The sequence below is a fragment of the Ochotona curzoniae genome, unplaced genomic scaffold (assembly GCF_017591425.1).
Source record: "Ochotona curzoniae isolate NIBS_2020 unplaced genomic scaffold, NIBS_Ocur_1.0 contig_3895, whole genome shotgun sequence".
NCBI lineage: Eukaryota > Metazoa > Chordata > Mammalia > Lagomorpha > Ochotonidae > Ochotona > Ochotona curzoniae.
The window spans coordinates 1,947-17,809 of NW_024466037.1; the positions used below are offsets into that span (position 1 = coordinate 1,947).

The 15,863-nt window shown below is 47.1% G+C and overlaps 1 long non-coding RNA gene across 1 annotated transcript; it reads left to right on the forward strand.

Annotated features, from left to right (window-relative positions):
- Window positions 1-343: 343 nt before the first annotated feature.
- LOC121158904 lies at window positions 344-1,797 on the forward strand. Its single transcript, XR_005884270.1, has 3 exons — window positions 344-427; window positions 1,221-1,324; window positions 1,669-1,797. It is a non-coding gene; the product is annotated as an uncharacterized LOC121158904 (long non-coding RNA).
- Window positions 1,798-15,863: the final 14,066 nt, after the last annotated feature.

Below are 15,863 nucleotides of genomic sequence, written 5' to 3' on the forward strand. Positions count from 1 at the left end.
TGGACTGTGGTCTTCCTTTAGAGGTGTAGAGTGGGGCAGAACCGGGAGGACAGTCAGGGCCAGGAGCAAAGGAGGGAATGGGGGCAGAGGATAGCAGATGTGGACAAGGGCTTGTCCAGACTAACCTTGGCTGATCTCTTCCCCATGAGGACAGATGCCCTCAGCCTGCAGGCAAGGATGTGCTGTGAGCGTGATGCCACTGGCCGCAAAAATGGTTCCTGGGTGTTCAGCATCGGTGGACAGAAATCTGTCCTGCTTGAGTCGCACGACAAAGAATGGAAAAAGCTTCATCCTGGAGCCAGAAGGTTGAAGACATGGGAGAGTGACAGGGACACTGTGGAATTTTTCTGCAAAGTGTCAATGGGAGATTGTCAGAGCTGGCTTGAGAACTTCTTGCTGAACAGGAAGGAAATGTTGGAGACCACAGGTAAGAGCAAGAGCTTTGGGAACAATTGTGTGTACAAGTGTGTGTATGTGTGCACACGTGTGTGATATGAATGTGGCTGCTGTGTGTATGTGTGGGTAGGAGTGTATGTGTGAGTGTGGATTCTGTGTATGTGTGTGTGTGTGTGTGTGTGTGTGTGTGTGTTATGAGTCTGGGTTTTATGTGCATGACTGGGTGTGAGTGTGCATGTGTGAGTGTGTTGTGCTTGTGTGTGCATATGTGAATGTGTGTCTGAGAGTGATCCGGCCTGGAGCTTTCTCCCCAGAACAACAGCAGAGTCCAGCCCAGTGTCCTCCCTGCATCTCCTCCCACCTCTGCTTTTCCTCTGCATTGTCTCTTCCTCAGGGCATGGATTTTACTCCACTCTCCCTGCCTCTTCTCCAGCCTTCTAGCTGAGGCAGTCCTTGTGTCTAGACCTCCTTCCCTGTGCTCTCTTCCTAGAATCACGCTCTTCCTGTTTTGCCTGCACTCTCTCTTGGATCCTGCAGAACCAATCTAGACTGCTGTGACCCATCTCACCCACCACCTGGTCCCTCTTCTCGTCTTGGACAGCGAGAGTATCATCTATCTGGACATCCTGGCTCCCCTATCTGGCAGATCGTTCCCTGGGGGTAGGACATATCCTCCCTCCCTGCTACCTGAGAGCCTGTCACAGTGACCAGCATGGAATGGGAGGCAGTTGTATGCCTGGCCACATTGCCCGACAGCAGAAAGTGGAAGCTTTCTGGAATCAGGAATCTGTATATTGGCCATAACTGTTTTGCTTGCGTTTCAGCACCACCGGCCATGACCCTAGAAGCATCACGCTCTAAAGTGACAGTCCTCAGGCCCAGGCTCTCGACCCTCCTGCTCCTCATTGGCTTAGTTCTGCTTTGGCCTGTAAGTGGACCCTTGAAGCACAACTGGTATTGAGGGCAGCATTGTGAGGGAAGTGGGAGGCAGATGGGTGAGGTAGGAGAATGGGAAAGTGAATTCCCCAAGTCCATTCCCACCCTCTGGGCTGTCCCTTTTTATACTGGCCAGGAGCCAAGGAGAATGAGACCTTGTGGGACTCAGTAGGAAGTTCATCCCTGCCCACTGACTTCTCAGTATCTCCCCCAGGGCTCTTAGCATAATTAGGAAATACGCCCTGAGCACATGGTCTTGCAGGCCACAGTCCAACTGTCTACTATCTCAGATCCTTATCAGTTTATCTTCTGCTTGTTTCTGCCTTCATTCCTTAGGTGTTGACTCTAGCTTGATCCACACAGATAATGTAAGTTACAGCATGGAGTTTGGAAGAGCCTGAGTGATATGGGATAAAGATGAAGGCTAACACACGAGATTCTTCTTGAAAGCCACGTTTGCACAGATCATAGAGATAGTGGGACACTCCCGAGTCATCTCCACGCAACCAGACAACACAGCGTGTGCAGAACTTGGGGTGGTGGCAGACTTTCTTTCTTGGCTGGCTTGCTTTCTTTCCCTTGTTTCATTCCACCTTTCTTTGCAAATTTATGTACTTGAATATTAAGCAGTGAGAGAGGTGAGAGAGAGGGAAGAGAGAAGAGGAGATGAGAAAGAAGCAGAGAAACAGAGAGCTCTTTCATCTGCTGATTCAGTGGTTGCAACACCTGCATCTGGACCAGACCCACACCAGCAGTAGGAACTCCATTGGAGTCTACCATGTAGGTGGTGCCTACTTGACCTTCCTCCACTACCTTCCTGTTTGTAGAGCACCTAGACTTGAACTTGCACTCACACATGTGATGGCAATGCAATAAGCAGTGGCTTGACCCAGTGCACCTCAAAGCCAGCCCAAGAAAGCAATTTTTCTTTGACGTGCTAGGATCAGGATTAATACAGAATTATTCAGAAGTATTAGATAATGTATTATAAGAGAATAATCAGATAGCTAGTGAGGAAGATTCATAGATTGCTTATAGAGAGAAATCTGTTAGTAAATGAAGCTGCTACAGATGAATATTTATATACTGATTTACGTATTTATATGATAAAGTAATTATACCACTTTTTAACATAATTTATTCTTTTTAGAAAGGCAGATTGACAGAGAGTACGATCTTCCATCTGCTGGTGAAGAACCTAGGTGTTTTCTGCTTTTGTGATTTCTGCCTTACTTGCTTGGGTGGGTACTGAATGAATACCAGGCCTGGCAGTCTACATGAAACCAGCAGGACATTCCGCATTTCTGGGTTGGGGGGAGGTAGCAGGGAGACCTAGGTTAACTTGAATAAACTGGCGTTTATGAATTAGCATTGACTTCTGACTCGATGTTTTTCTGGGGATCTCAAAATCCGGTACAATACTGGCTGCTCCCCCAATAGGTATTGGCCAGAGCTGAGCTGATCTGAAACAAGGATCCAGGAACCTCAGCAGCTCCCATTTGAGTGTAGGGTTCCAAAGTCTTGGGTCATCCTCCACTGCTTTCCCAGGTAATCAGCAGGGACCTGGAAGGGAAGTAGAGTGGATGGGACACAAACTACCATCAATAGCAAATGCTGGAGTTTGCAGGCACATGGTTAGTCAATTAAGCTATTGTACTCTCCCATCTCAGCAATATTTAGGATAGATCATCTGCTCAGTAAAACATGTTTACAAAAATGTTTCTGGTGTGTATAGTAAATCCAATATCCTATGAGTAATTGAGGTCATGTTTTTGAACAACACTTGATTATAAGAGAAATTTTGTTATACATAAAATGAGGACAGGGTCTGGGCTGTGGCAGATAGGACTTAACCCCAGCACCCACTGGTGCTCATGAGAACGAGGGTGGGGATAGAATAAGTTGGGATATGTCTCAACACACACTGAACCACGCAAGTGCTGTGTCTGTATTGGACCAGGTATGGCTGGGCTAAAGCACCCAACAACAAGAACAGCAATGGGTGTGGTCCAGTTGGGGAAGACCACTGTACCTGCCATGACAAGAGGAGGACTAAGTCAGGCTGGGCCACAGACCTACCAGTGTGCATGAGATCTCCCGCTGGAGGAGACCTGATAGAAGGGTTTGGGGAACTGCTTTTTCAGGATGCAGTGCAAAACCTGAGTAAGTATAGATTTGTTGGGCTTTGCTACAGCATGAATTGGCAAGTACTGGCCCTGGAAGCAAATCTTGTCAAGCTAGACTGCAGAAGTACCTGGAGAGTGCAAGATGAAGGACTGGGAATGGGTCAAGTAGGAAAAAGTGTGGACACCTCTCTGATGTGCTGCAACTCCCACTCGTGAGCATGAGCACCTGGAGGTCGACCTTGCTAGACAGGCAGTGACAGCAGTTGGCATGAGTGTGGGCTGGATAGTGAGGCCAGTTGGGTTGAGTTAGGTTTTAAATTCATTTGACATTTATGACAGCTGAATGGGATGTGGGGTAGCCTGGACCAATCTGTTGCGCATACTGGCAAGCACAGGTGATGGCTCCCCAGGGCACTGGAGGCTAGGGGCGGGTCTGCCCCGCCCCCACAAGAGGAGGGGCCACAGGAGCCGGTTACGTCACCTACCTGGCGGGATTCCAGTTGACCAATGGCACACCTGAATGGACATTCCTTGCATAGTTGGGACATGGACAGCCCCTTTGCCCTCCCACATGTGTAGATGGGTATAAAACTCCCAGACACGTATCTCAGACGCCCTTTTCGCTTCCCCCTTTCTTCCCCTCTGCGCGAATGGGGCCCAGGAGCGGATTTTCCAATAAAGCTTCCATCTCAACTCTGAACAACTTGTCGATATTATTTCACCAAGCAGGCGGTCGGTCGGTGGACATTATCTAACATTTGGTGCCGAACCCGGGAAGGGATGCGTGGGCTCCCTAAACTGGTTGAGCTCCCCCCTTCCTCTCTCCACCTCTAAGCCGCCAGCCCCAAGGCCTTTGCCGGCTGCGAAGCGACAGACGTGAGGTAAGCCCCTCCGCCCTGCTCCTCCTGTCCTGAAAAGTATTCCCTAACCTCCTGCAGACCCCCCAAATCGTGTACACGTGGTCTGCCTGTCCTGAGCCCTCAGCGAGACGGGGGACGCCCTGGTCGTTGACAGGCTCCCACCAATCCAGGGCCCTCAGAGGGGCGTGAGACGTCCCCCCTACTGACTGGCCCTCCTTAACGGGAACCAGGTTCCCCTCTAGTCTGAATTTCAAAGCGGGGACGCCTTCTTTGTGTTTAGATTAGCCGCGAGATACTTTATCGGGACAGGACGGGCAACAAAATGTCCTGAGCCCATGGCCCCCAACCCCCTTAAGCTGTTTATTGGCCAATTTTAAAACCATGGGTCTGGGCCTGGACTTACGCAGAAAACGCCTTGTCCATTTTTCAACCGTGGCCTGGCCACAGTACGTGTTGGAAAAGGCTCCAAATGGCCAGCGGAAGGCACGTTTGATTTTCAGATCCTCACGGAATTGGGTAATTTCTGTCGTCGCGAGGGTAAATGGTCTTAAGTTTGTTATGTGGAAGCTTTTTGGAAACTCCGTTCCTGCCCTTCCCTATGTTCCTCCTGTTCCACGACTCAGATTCTCCTGGCCAAGGCTAAGCTCTCCCACTCTCCTAAGGATCTCTTAGACTTTTCACCTAACCATTACCTTTTCCGAGCCACCAGAACTTTTAGGACTCAACCCAGCCCCCACTTCTTCCCCACCTCCTTCTCTGCCAGCCTCTTTACCTGCACTTTCGTCTCTCTCGGAGCCTTTGGCCCATCCACCTTGTACGTTACTCCTCCAGTCCCTGTGCTATGTTCCCCAAGGTCACCTCCTCTTTGGTCACCTCTTCTATGCTCTCAGTCCTTCTGTCATGTTTCCAGACTCCTTCACTTCCTGAGTAGCCACTGGATTCCAGTGTCACTTTTGCTTCACCTTCTGTTTCTTTGCTATGTTCCCACCCCTCCCTTATTCTATCTACTCCCATATCTTGCCCCACCTAGCTCCACCTAACCCCATCATTCTCTTTGTTCCTCCTTTTTCCCTCTGTGTGGACATCCTTGCTGCACAGAAGGTCCCTATCCTTGCCCAAGGACCTCTCTGACCTCTACCTTACATTTCCCCCAGTTTGCTCTCCCCCACTCAGAACCTTCCTCCTTCGGATCCTTCACTTCCTGCGCAGGTACCATGTTCCCAAGCCCCCCTCCACTTCCTGCTCTGACGCCATCTTCCCAGCTCCCCTCCCCCTCCTCCATGTGGCAGGATCCCATCCACCATCTTGCCTTTCTCCTCCACCTGATGGGACCCTGTCCACCATCTTGCCTTCCTCCATGTGGCAGGATCCCATCCACCATCTTGCCTTTCTCCTCCACCTGATGGGACCCTGTCCACCATCTTGCCTTCCTTCATGTGGCAGGACCCTATCTGCCATCTTGCCTTTCTCCATTCTCACCCTCAACCTAACCTGCTCTCCCTCTTTGATTCTTCTGACTTAACCCCAATAATGCCTGATTCCCTGCTGCTGCTGCAGCAACTGCTTTTAACTCTTTTTTTTTCCTTTCGTCATCCCCACCCCCACCCCTTATGGGTGGGATAAGAAGATAAGCTAATTAACATCTACCAAAAGAACAAAACTGTAATTTGCTAAGTTTTTCTGTAACTTAACATTTGTATATCAAAATAATCCAGTATAGAGTTGCTCTAATCCACTGCTAAGTTATTCCAAGCCATGAGGTAAACTCATGTGCTCTTACCAATTGTTTTATAGAGTATTTCCAGGTTAAAACATGTCGTAGAAGGAATGGGAAGTCATGAAAGTTTTGAGAGGAATACATCTTGTATGGTTTATGTGCAATGTAATTTATCATTGTCCTTTAAAATTGCCTATAGCATTTTTCTAAATATTTATCACTGATATTATTGCTTTTTCTAATGTGCAAATTAAGCTAATTGTAAACCTGTGCTTGTTTCAAATTTGTAGCCGACATCAGACCTTTGACAAATGCTTTCTAGAACTTCTATTTGAGAGTTTTTACTTGATGGTAATTAATCTGATGCTTCCAACTACTTTCTTCATCTCTCTCTCTCTCTCTCTCTCTGACACTGAGGGACTCAGGCTGCACAGTTTGATTTCCAGACCCTTTATAGGGATGGCTAACTTGTCAGACCAAGCAGCCTAATTATCTTCTCGTAGGCATTACCCTAAAACTATCAGGACTATAGTGCCTGTAACTACAGATTCCTAGATCAGCCCATTAAGGCATTCAGGGATAGAATTGAGCATCCCTTTGGCTGACATCCCGTGGTTGCCTCTGTGGCCCACTTTAACCAGGGCCCAGAGGAAGAGTAGCGAGCTAGGCATCAGGAGGCTCATTAATGCGGCTTTATACAGTAACCTGTTCTCTAGGAGACCCAGTAAGGCTAGTCTACCCTCAAGTAGCACCTGCTTGTGATATGGGAAGCCAGAATATTGGGCAGCCAGCTGCAGTGATAGAAGTGGCTTTCAAAGAGTCTTGTTAGCTCTGCCAAGAGCCAGGCCACTAGAAATGGGACTGCCCTGGGGGTCAAAGTATTCCTGGGTCAGAACCATGGTGGGCCACAAGCTAGAAAGCCCTTCACTCTGCCCAGCTCCCAAAGCATCCGTCGCTATGGAGGGATGGCCTGGGGTCAGCAACATCACAGGTAAAGCTGTATATTCTGTCCAGAGACACCATCTGTTCTATACCAGCCTCTCTTTCAGGCCGGCTCTCCTCTCTGTCCAGCCAGGTAATGGGAGTCAATGGGATGTCTCCACGGTTTCACACTTCCTTTATGATGTCTCTTCCAGTACTCCATGTGAAGAGATGGATGGTCCTGACCGTACCTGAAACTCCAGAGTTCATGTATGTAAGACCTTAGAAACGGTTTTTACTAGATAGCACTGTAACCTTGAAGGCCACTGCCTACTGGAGCCCTGGCCTTACCATAGGCCCTGACTTAGCTCCTGCTAGCAGCCAGAGTCCCCATGAGCAGAGGGAGGGAAAGAATACAAGATTAGAAGCAGGCCAGACTATACATCCTGTCTTGTTTCTCAAGGTCTCACTAGATAATCTTAACCAGCTGTCATACATGTTCCTGCCTAAGCCTCCCCACTAATTCCATACAACATAAACCCGCGATATCGGGGCTGAGTAAAAGTGTTCCCAGTTCTTTGCCTAAGTCAAATGGACTCTCCATCCAAGAATGGCCAGAATGTGGAATCTGCACAGAAGGTCAACACCTGCCGTGATGATCCATGCATCACCATAGAAGCACCCCAAAGAAGCTCCTCAAGACCAACCCTCAGAGACTACATATTCCAGTGAGCTTCAGGAGGAAATCAAGCCATCATTTTGATAAGTAACCCCTCCCTCCATTCCTGTGTCATCCACTCAAATGTATAAATTTCTTCTAACCAAATCATTAACCAGTTCTTTTGCAGGGCTAGGAGCCTGCCATTCCTCCCCAATATGTAACAGAAAGGAGAAATGTGAGTGATTCCAACATCCCAACCTGGACCCTGGCACCGCTTCCTGCTTCCCCTTTCCCACAGCTTGTGGAATTTGTGTGCTGTTCCGGTTATGCACCAATGAGATGTAACTACGAGTCTTTCCTGAGAACTTCACCCACCGTCCTCTCCCCTTAACACTTTCCTCAACTTCCAAACTCTCACTCTTGCCAGCCGGTCCTCGATTCTCACTTCTTACCTAGGGAAGGCTTGCTGTACCAGCCTCTACAGTCTCCTGACCCCACTCTTTAGTGGCTGGTAGCTCGGTTTCCAACCTGCATGGTTGCACCATGCAGCCTATGTGGTACTCATTCCTGAGTCCATCCTAGAGGCCAATTACCTCCCCATTCTGCCATCTGGCAGGAGAGGGAATCCCTTACCACCAAAGGGATGCCCATCACCAATGCCTCATTCACTAACTCCTCCTGCCTAATGTTTTCCACTGTTTTTCCTCAAGGAGCCCTTAAGCTCAGGTTGCCTACTCACCAGCTGCAAGGACATGAACCAGATGAGAATTGGCAGATCGATTTCACCCATGTGCTCGCCCACAAAAGCTTCTCTGAGACCACGTCGACTGCTATCTTCTAGACCCGGCTACTACCACACCATCAGACCCCGATGCCTCTCTTCTCTAGCCTGGTGACCTGGTCCTCCTCAAGACCCTCTCCACCCACGCTCACTCCAACCTCAGTGGACCAGACCTCACTTCGTGACCCTGACCATGCCTGTGGCTGCCAAACTCCTTGATCACATTTCCTGGTATCATATTTCTCACCTCAAACATTTTAGTGCTTGTACCAAGGATAAATTGTCTGCCACTTCTTTGACCCACCAACTCTCCTGACTACCTCACTCCTCTCTTACTCTTCTGGACAACAGCTAACCCCTTCCTCTTCATTTCAGCTGGATTTGCCTCATTAGTGTATTGCAACCCATGCCACTGTCAAGGGCACATGTCTAGCCCACCTCTTAACAAATGTTATTATTCCAAACAGCTGTGTCGCACTGGGAAACCTCATATATTGCAAGGTGTCTGGGATCTCCATTCTGCTGGCCAGCCCCTGCCCCATGTCTAAACATGGCTCAATGTAATTGTCTTGCTTCCAGCACCAATTCTTTCAATTCATTTTCTTCTATTTCAGTCAACTGTGATTTCTTTTCTAGCAGGTGCACCAACTAACACTGCTTTCTTGTTTAGAAGCTAAACAGGAAATTTCAAATTCTCAGGATCTTGAAAAAAAAAAACCAAACTGGCGGTCTTCATTCCAACTTTGGTAGGAATGTCTATTGCTACCTCCCTGTTGGCAGTAGTCCTCAGTGCAGGAGCCCTAGGTCACTCCATCATCGAGGTCAACAAGCTCCAAGCGGACCTCAATCAGGCTATAGAAGACTCAGCCTGGTCCCTGGCATCCTTGCAGCGACAAATCACCTCGCTAGCTGAAGTGGCACTCCAGAATCGACGAGCCCTGGACCTGCTGACTACAAGCAAAGGGGGAACCTGTGTCTTCCTACAGGAACAGTGTTGTTATTATATTAACGAATCTGGTATAGTAGAAACTGGGATAAAAAATCTCCAGTCAATAAGGGATCGACTCAATAGTTGGCCAAATCTGGGCAAGGATTCGGGTTTTAACATCTGGGAATCCCCCCTACTAACTTGGCTCATGCCTATACTAACCCCATTAATACTTATAGGCCTTTTATTAACCATTGCTCCTTGTTTTCTAAGGTTTGCCAAAGAAAAAATCCAAGAAGCCTCACGGGTCACTCTCAACCAACTGCTGCTCCACCCCTACGTCCCAGTGCCCACGGAGCCCTCTCCGGACCACAATTAGGGACTACGCCCCCCCCCTTCAGCAGGAAGTAGCCAGAACGACTTCGTCGCCCCCTTTCCTATTACCAAGAGTCCGGAATGATGGCTCCCCAGGGCACTGGAGGCTAGGGGCGGGTCTGCCCCGCCCCCACAAGAGGAGGGGCCACAGGAGCCGGTTACGTCACCTACCTGGCGGGATTCCAGTTGACCAATGGCACACCTGAATGGACATTCCTTGCATAGTTGGGACATGGACAGCCCCTTTGCCCTCCCACATGTGTAGATGGGTATAAAACTCCCAGACACGTATCTCAGACGCCCTTTTCGCTTCCCCCTTTCTTCCCCTCTGCGCGAATGGGGCCCAGGAGCGGATTTTCCAATAAAGCTTCCATCTCAACTCTGAACAACTTGTCGATATTATTTCACCAAGCAGGCGGTCGGTCGGTGGACATTATCTAACAACAGGAGCAAGGGCTGGGGGCAGGGCAAGTGGGGGTCATTGGGGGTTGCTCTGACTAGGCTGTTGCTTCTGCCGGTATAAGTGAGGCCTGAGTATAAGGTGGACAGGGATGGACTCAGCTGCAGCATCCATTGGATTACATATGAGTCAGGGCTGAAGACAGACTGATGGGTGCTCCCCTATATGTTATCTTAACCTTCTTGTGTGCTTGTTTCAGTATCTCTCCTTTATGTTCAGCAGAAGAGAGCTTGACAATGATGTGTCTAGGTGAGGGTCCTTGTGGGTCAAATCTGTTTGGGGTCCTCTGCGCTTCCTGTATTTGGCTTAAACTCCTAATGTTTCAAAAATTCTCTTTTATACTTTCTTGGAATACACCCTGCAATCCTGCCTCAACACGCATTCACGGACTCCTGTAACTGTTTTTTTTTAAGAGTTATTTTTATTTATTAATTGGAAAGTCAGATATACAGAGAAGAGGAGAGACAGAGAGGAAGATCTTCTGTTCGATGATTCACTCCCTAAGTGAGCACAATGGTCGATGCTGTGCCAATCCGAAGCCAGGATCCAGAAACTTCTTCTGGGTATCCCACAAGGGTGCAGGGTCCCAAAGCTTTGGGCCATCCTCAACTGCTTTCCCAGGCAGGGAGCTGGATGGGAAGCATGGCTGCCGGGATTAGAACCGGTGCCCATATGGGATCCCAGGCGCTTTCAGGGCCAGGACTTTAACCACTAGGCCATGCCACCTGGCTGTTGTGGGCTGAGGAGTTGATTAGCATTTGTTAAGCTTGGCTCCTGCAGGAAATGGCTTGGAGGCTAGTGGCACCTTGTCTGTCAGACTCATTAGCATCCGATTGTTCTGCTAGAGGCTTGGGGGAAAGGTGTATATGGCTGAATAAAGGGAGGCTGAGTGAGACCTCTTCCACCACTACTGGTCTTCTGTCGGTGTCTGATTCCCTGACCCTCGCCGTGTCCATGCTACCGGCCAAGCTGTCCGGTACAGGTGGCGCCTAACGTGGGGCACGGCACGGCACGGCACGAACATCTGAGGGACCCCTGGTTCTGCGAAGGTAAGTTTAGAATTTAGGAATTCTGCAGGGGCATTATTGGTTTAATCCCCAGATCCTCTCCCTGCGCTAGGGCACGAGGGACAATCTGAGGGACCCCTGGAACTTTGGAGGGGCATAATTGATTTAATCCCCAGACCTTCTCCCCATTTAGGGGCACGAGGGACAATCTGAGGGACCCCGGAGATGCAGAGGCAAGTTTAGGATTTAACTTTGGAGGGGCATAATTGATTTAATCCCCAGACCTTCTCCCTGTTTAGGGGCACGAGGGACAATCTGAGGGACCCCGGAAATGTAGAGGCAGGTTTAAAAATTTTCGCAGGGACATAAGTAAATTTATCAGGGAGCAATAATTCGCTAAAATGAAGGTAATTAAGGGAGTCCGAGATCTGCTCCACTCACAAGGCACCGACAGTAAGCTTAAGGCCTCGCAGAAGTTCGTTGAAACTATCTGCGACGTATCCCCATGGTTTGCTCTCCTTGTAGCCACCTTTTTCCTCTGGCACTTGGTAAATATTGCTTTGTCATCCTATCAAGTGGTGGTGCATCCCTTCCTTCAAAAATTATCAGTAAGAAGGGGGAGGGAGCCGCAAACCAGAGTAAGTAGACAGAAGGAACTCCAAACCAGGGTAACAAAGAAGGAGCTGCAAGCCAGGAATAGTAGACAGAAGGAACGTCGAACCAGAATAAGTAGACAGAAGCAATTCCGAACCAGGGCAAATAAGGAAAAGAAACCGCAGAACAGACAAAATCTAGAGCAATTGTGCGAAGTAGATTCAGAGTCCTCTTCTGAGGACGAGGAAGGGGTAGAGGATGAAAGTGAGTCTTCCGAGGATCCCCCGCCCATTGGAAGTTTGGCTGAAAGCTTTTGCTGTCTGCTTTTTGATTCATCCAGACCTCCAATACCTGACTCTTTAAGTTTTCTGTTGCCTGGTTGTCCACCTGTTAAATATTTTTATAATATGATCAGGAAAAAAGGTAAAGTCAAGAAAAAAGATTTTACAGAACTTGTCCTGTAGTCTTGCAAATTGTACTTTGGTAGGTCTTTTGTTGTGATAAATGTTTGGCAAGCTAGCTTCATCTGCATATCCATGGTCCATGGCAACTTTTGGGGTTTTAGAATTCTAAGAAATACAAGTAATGCAAGGCAAATCTCTTAAGTTTCATTTGTGATATTTTCAAAAATGTGAAATTTCATCGCAAATAATTTGTTTTAGAAGTAAACTAACGCAGTACTAAATTATTACAAGGTATAAGTTAGATTAATGTGGTATGCATAGCATTTTTATAGTTTTAAATAAGTCTTGTGTTTTTGGCTGGTTATCAAATTTCTCACTGCTTTAAATTGGTAAAGGTTTTGTATTTGTTTTAAAGGTATTTGAGTGATGATTACATGTCAATAATGGAGTCTAATCTATAATGCGTTATACTAACAACAACAAAAACCTTCTTTTAGATATTGTTAGCCATCCTTAAAGAGGCATCCAAGAATTCAAGTTTCCAATTCTAGGGTTTCCCTTGGTATTCGTATAAAGCCTCAAGAATGCCAACAAATTTATCTCCCGTTTTGTGGAGACAGTTGATCAGGCTGATTGGATTAAGATTATTGCTAAATGGAGTAAAATTTTGTCATGTCAAAATGATGTACACATCTATGGAATTGTGAAGGTTTAAATTTTAGTTTACACACTTTTAATGATTTAGCTCTGCAGTTGTATCTGGTTAGTCACTATGTATTCTTAGCATAGCTATTTACCGAAAAGACTAAAATTCGTATTCTTATTATGATAAAAGAATTTCATAATGTGACTTTTCTCTCTCAAAGTCGTGGTTCAAAGCTATTTACTTCATGGTTTTTCAGCTACTGGTTTCTGATGAACACTACTACCACTAAGTTTAATTGAGAACAATTTTTTCAAGTCTCTAAAAGTGTGTGTCTCTGTGTGTGTGTGTGCGCGCACACATGTGTGTCTTAAGTTTGTCTTCTGTATAAGTTGTTTAAAATTGTAATAATATATTACTGTCTCCTTATTAGTCAGAAAATGTTCTAACTTTTTGTGAATTAAGTTTAAACTTCCTGTAGGAAACATTTTAAAAAGCAGGTAAATTTACACATCTGTCTCATCAGCTATCTGGATCCTTAGCTGCAAACCCAGGACACATAATTTGCATATCAATAGTAAATGCAGGTTGCCTTGAGCTCTGAATTCTGCAGGCACTCCCAGAGCTTTCTGATAGGACTATAAAAGTATCTAAATGATTTTAAAACTGTGCTACAAACTCATTTACTTTGAATAAGATTATTATTTGACAGTTTTCACTCTATACTGTCCCCATTAGAGTAAGCATCCTGGTAGCTCAAATCTAAGCCTTCCTTGCTTAATATCCTCAAGGACAAGGTATTGTGCAAAGTGCCAACCGTACTGTTTAGGATTATCTTACTAAAACTAAAAAGGAGGAGTATAGTACTCCCCGAGATCATTTGAACCTTGTATTATTTATCTTAAATTTCCTAACTTTGGATGCTAAAGGACGGTCTGCTGCAGATTGTCATTGGAATCCATCCCATAAGGAGAAAAGGGTTATGTGATGTGGAAGGATCCCTTGACTGGTCAGTGGCAAGGCCCAGACCCCGTCCTCATATGGGGGCGAGGTTCAGTTTGTGTTTTCCCAGAAAACGAAAATGGTCCAAGGTGGATTCCTGAGAGGCTTGTCCGGCAAGCTCCTGCTGCTGAGTCTTGTGAAAGCTCGGGTACTAGCCAAGATGATGGCATTTGAATCGGAAGATCGACGGGACAAGCAAGTATATTAGACCTTTATATAAGTATATTAGTATTTGGTAAGCACCCCTCTCTTTATCTTTTCTTTGTCTTATTGAGAGAGGAGTTAGATTGGGTACCCAAGTCATTTTCTCAAATATAAAATCCCCCACCATGTCTTAGAGTCACCAGAGCACATCTCTTCCAAGGGACAAGGATGCTATTAACGTATCAATTCCCCACCTGAAGTATAGGCCACTACCTCTGGCCATTGTGGGAGGGCCTCAGGCTGATCTCTTTATCATTGAAAGGAGGGCAGGAAGAAGTAATATACATCTGCCCTAGGCTTGGAATGTCCTATGTCTGGCACCTTTGTGGCCTTTTGTCCCAAGGCAAAGTGCCATGGAAGGCAGTAATTTTCTTTGTTTATGGATTTCATGCTAGTTTCTCCTTTAACCAGACTTCAGACTATCTGGTGTGCGACCCCAGCTGTTAGGGGTCTGGCCCAACCTTTATAATAGCTCAATTTCTGCCTGTGCTTTTTCTTATTATTCCCCTGTTATAAGGTGGGGAAAATACCCACCTTTTCTATGTGGCAGCTTTGTGGGGTATGGACATGCACTGGCATGCACCCCATGCATTCTTTAGGAATGCAGTTATTCCTATGGAATTTATCAGTTCCATCACTCCTGGACTTGAGGACTCGCTCACGTGGATGTACCTCAACTCCTTGAATTTTGAACTTGTGTCTGCCTGTATTATCCCTATGTTTCTCTCTTACATACAGAAAAGGCCTCTAAAGTGAATGACACCGAGTTCCAGTGCACTCTGACAGCATGCTAGAATGGCTATTGTGATTCTGCTGTTATCCTGCAGCCACCCTGAATCCTGCTGTGCCTGTTGGGACTGACGGAGAGGCCTCTGTTGGCCTGATAAGCTCAAAAGAGACTTTGGCATAACGGCGACTATCGTAGCCAGTACATCCGCAGCCGCCACCAGCTATCGTGGTGATAGTGATTGAGGTCGTAGATCTGACTGCCAGAGTTATGGAACAACAGGACTTTACTATGAACATGAGGGGTGGGCACGCTTACGCTGTAACTGTGGGTTGATTTGTTGGCATAGAACAGCAGATGCTGTGAGATTTGGTTTGACCTCCTGTATTCCATCATATGCCTCTTTGTGTGTAACCCCTGTAGTGCAAAATGTTTCTCTAGGCCCGGGAATTGCTGTCTGCGTATTGCTACCGAACTAAGATGTTTTTATGGTCAGGGCCTCTTGTCTCCCATTATGCCTCTATGTATGTTTCACCTGTGTAGTGCTATGTTTTCTCAAGCCTAAGAATTGCTGCCTGCTTGTTGCTACCGAGATAAATCACTCCTAGCCATGGAACAGGGTAACCAACCTCCCCAAGTATGGTTTGTGCAGCTGCAGCAGACAACACGTTGGATGGCAGCCAGGGACGGGTAAGATGGACCAGGCACTGACCAACCTAAGACAGGGGCTCCGTCATGCTACGGAGATTCCCAATGACGGGTAAGGCTGGTAACCTAGAGTCCACAACCTAAGACAGGTGCAGACAAGTCTGCTTTAAAACAAAGAAGGGGGATCTGTTGTGGGCTGAGGAGTTGATTAGCATTTGTTAAGCTTGGCTCCTGCAGGAAATGGCTTGGAGGCAAGTGGCACCTTGTCTGTCAGACTCATTAGCATCCGATTGTTCTGCTAGAGGCTTGGGGGAAAGGTATATATGGCTGAATAAAGGGAGGCTGAGTGAGACCTCTTCCACCACTACTGGTCTCCTGTTGGTGTCTGATTCCCTGACCCTCGCCGTGTCCATGCTACCGGCCAAGCTGGCCGGTACACCTGGCTCTCCTATAACTCTTACAGTACATTTTTT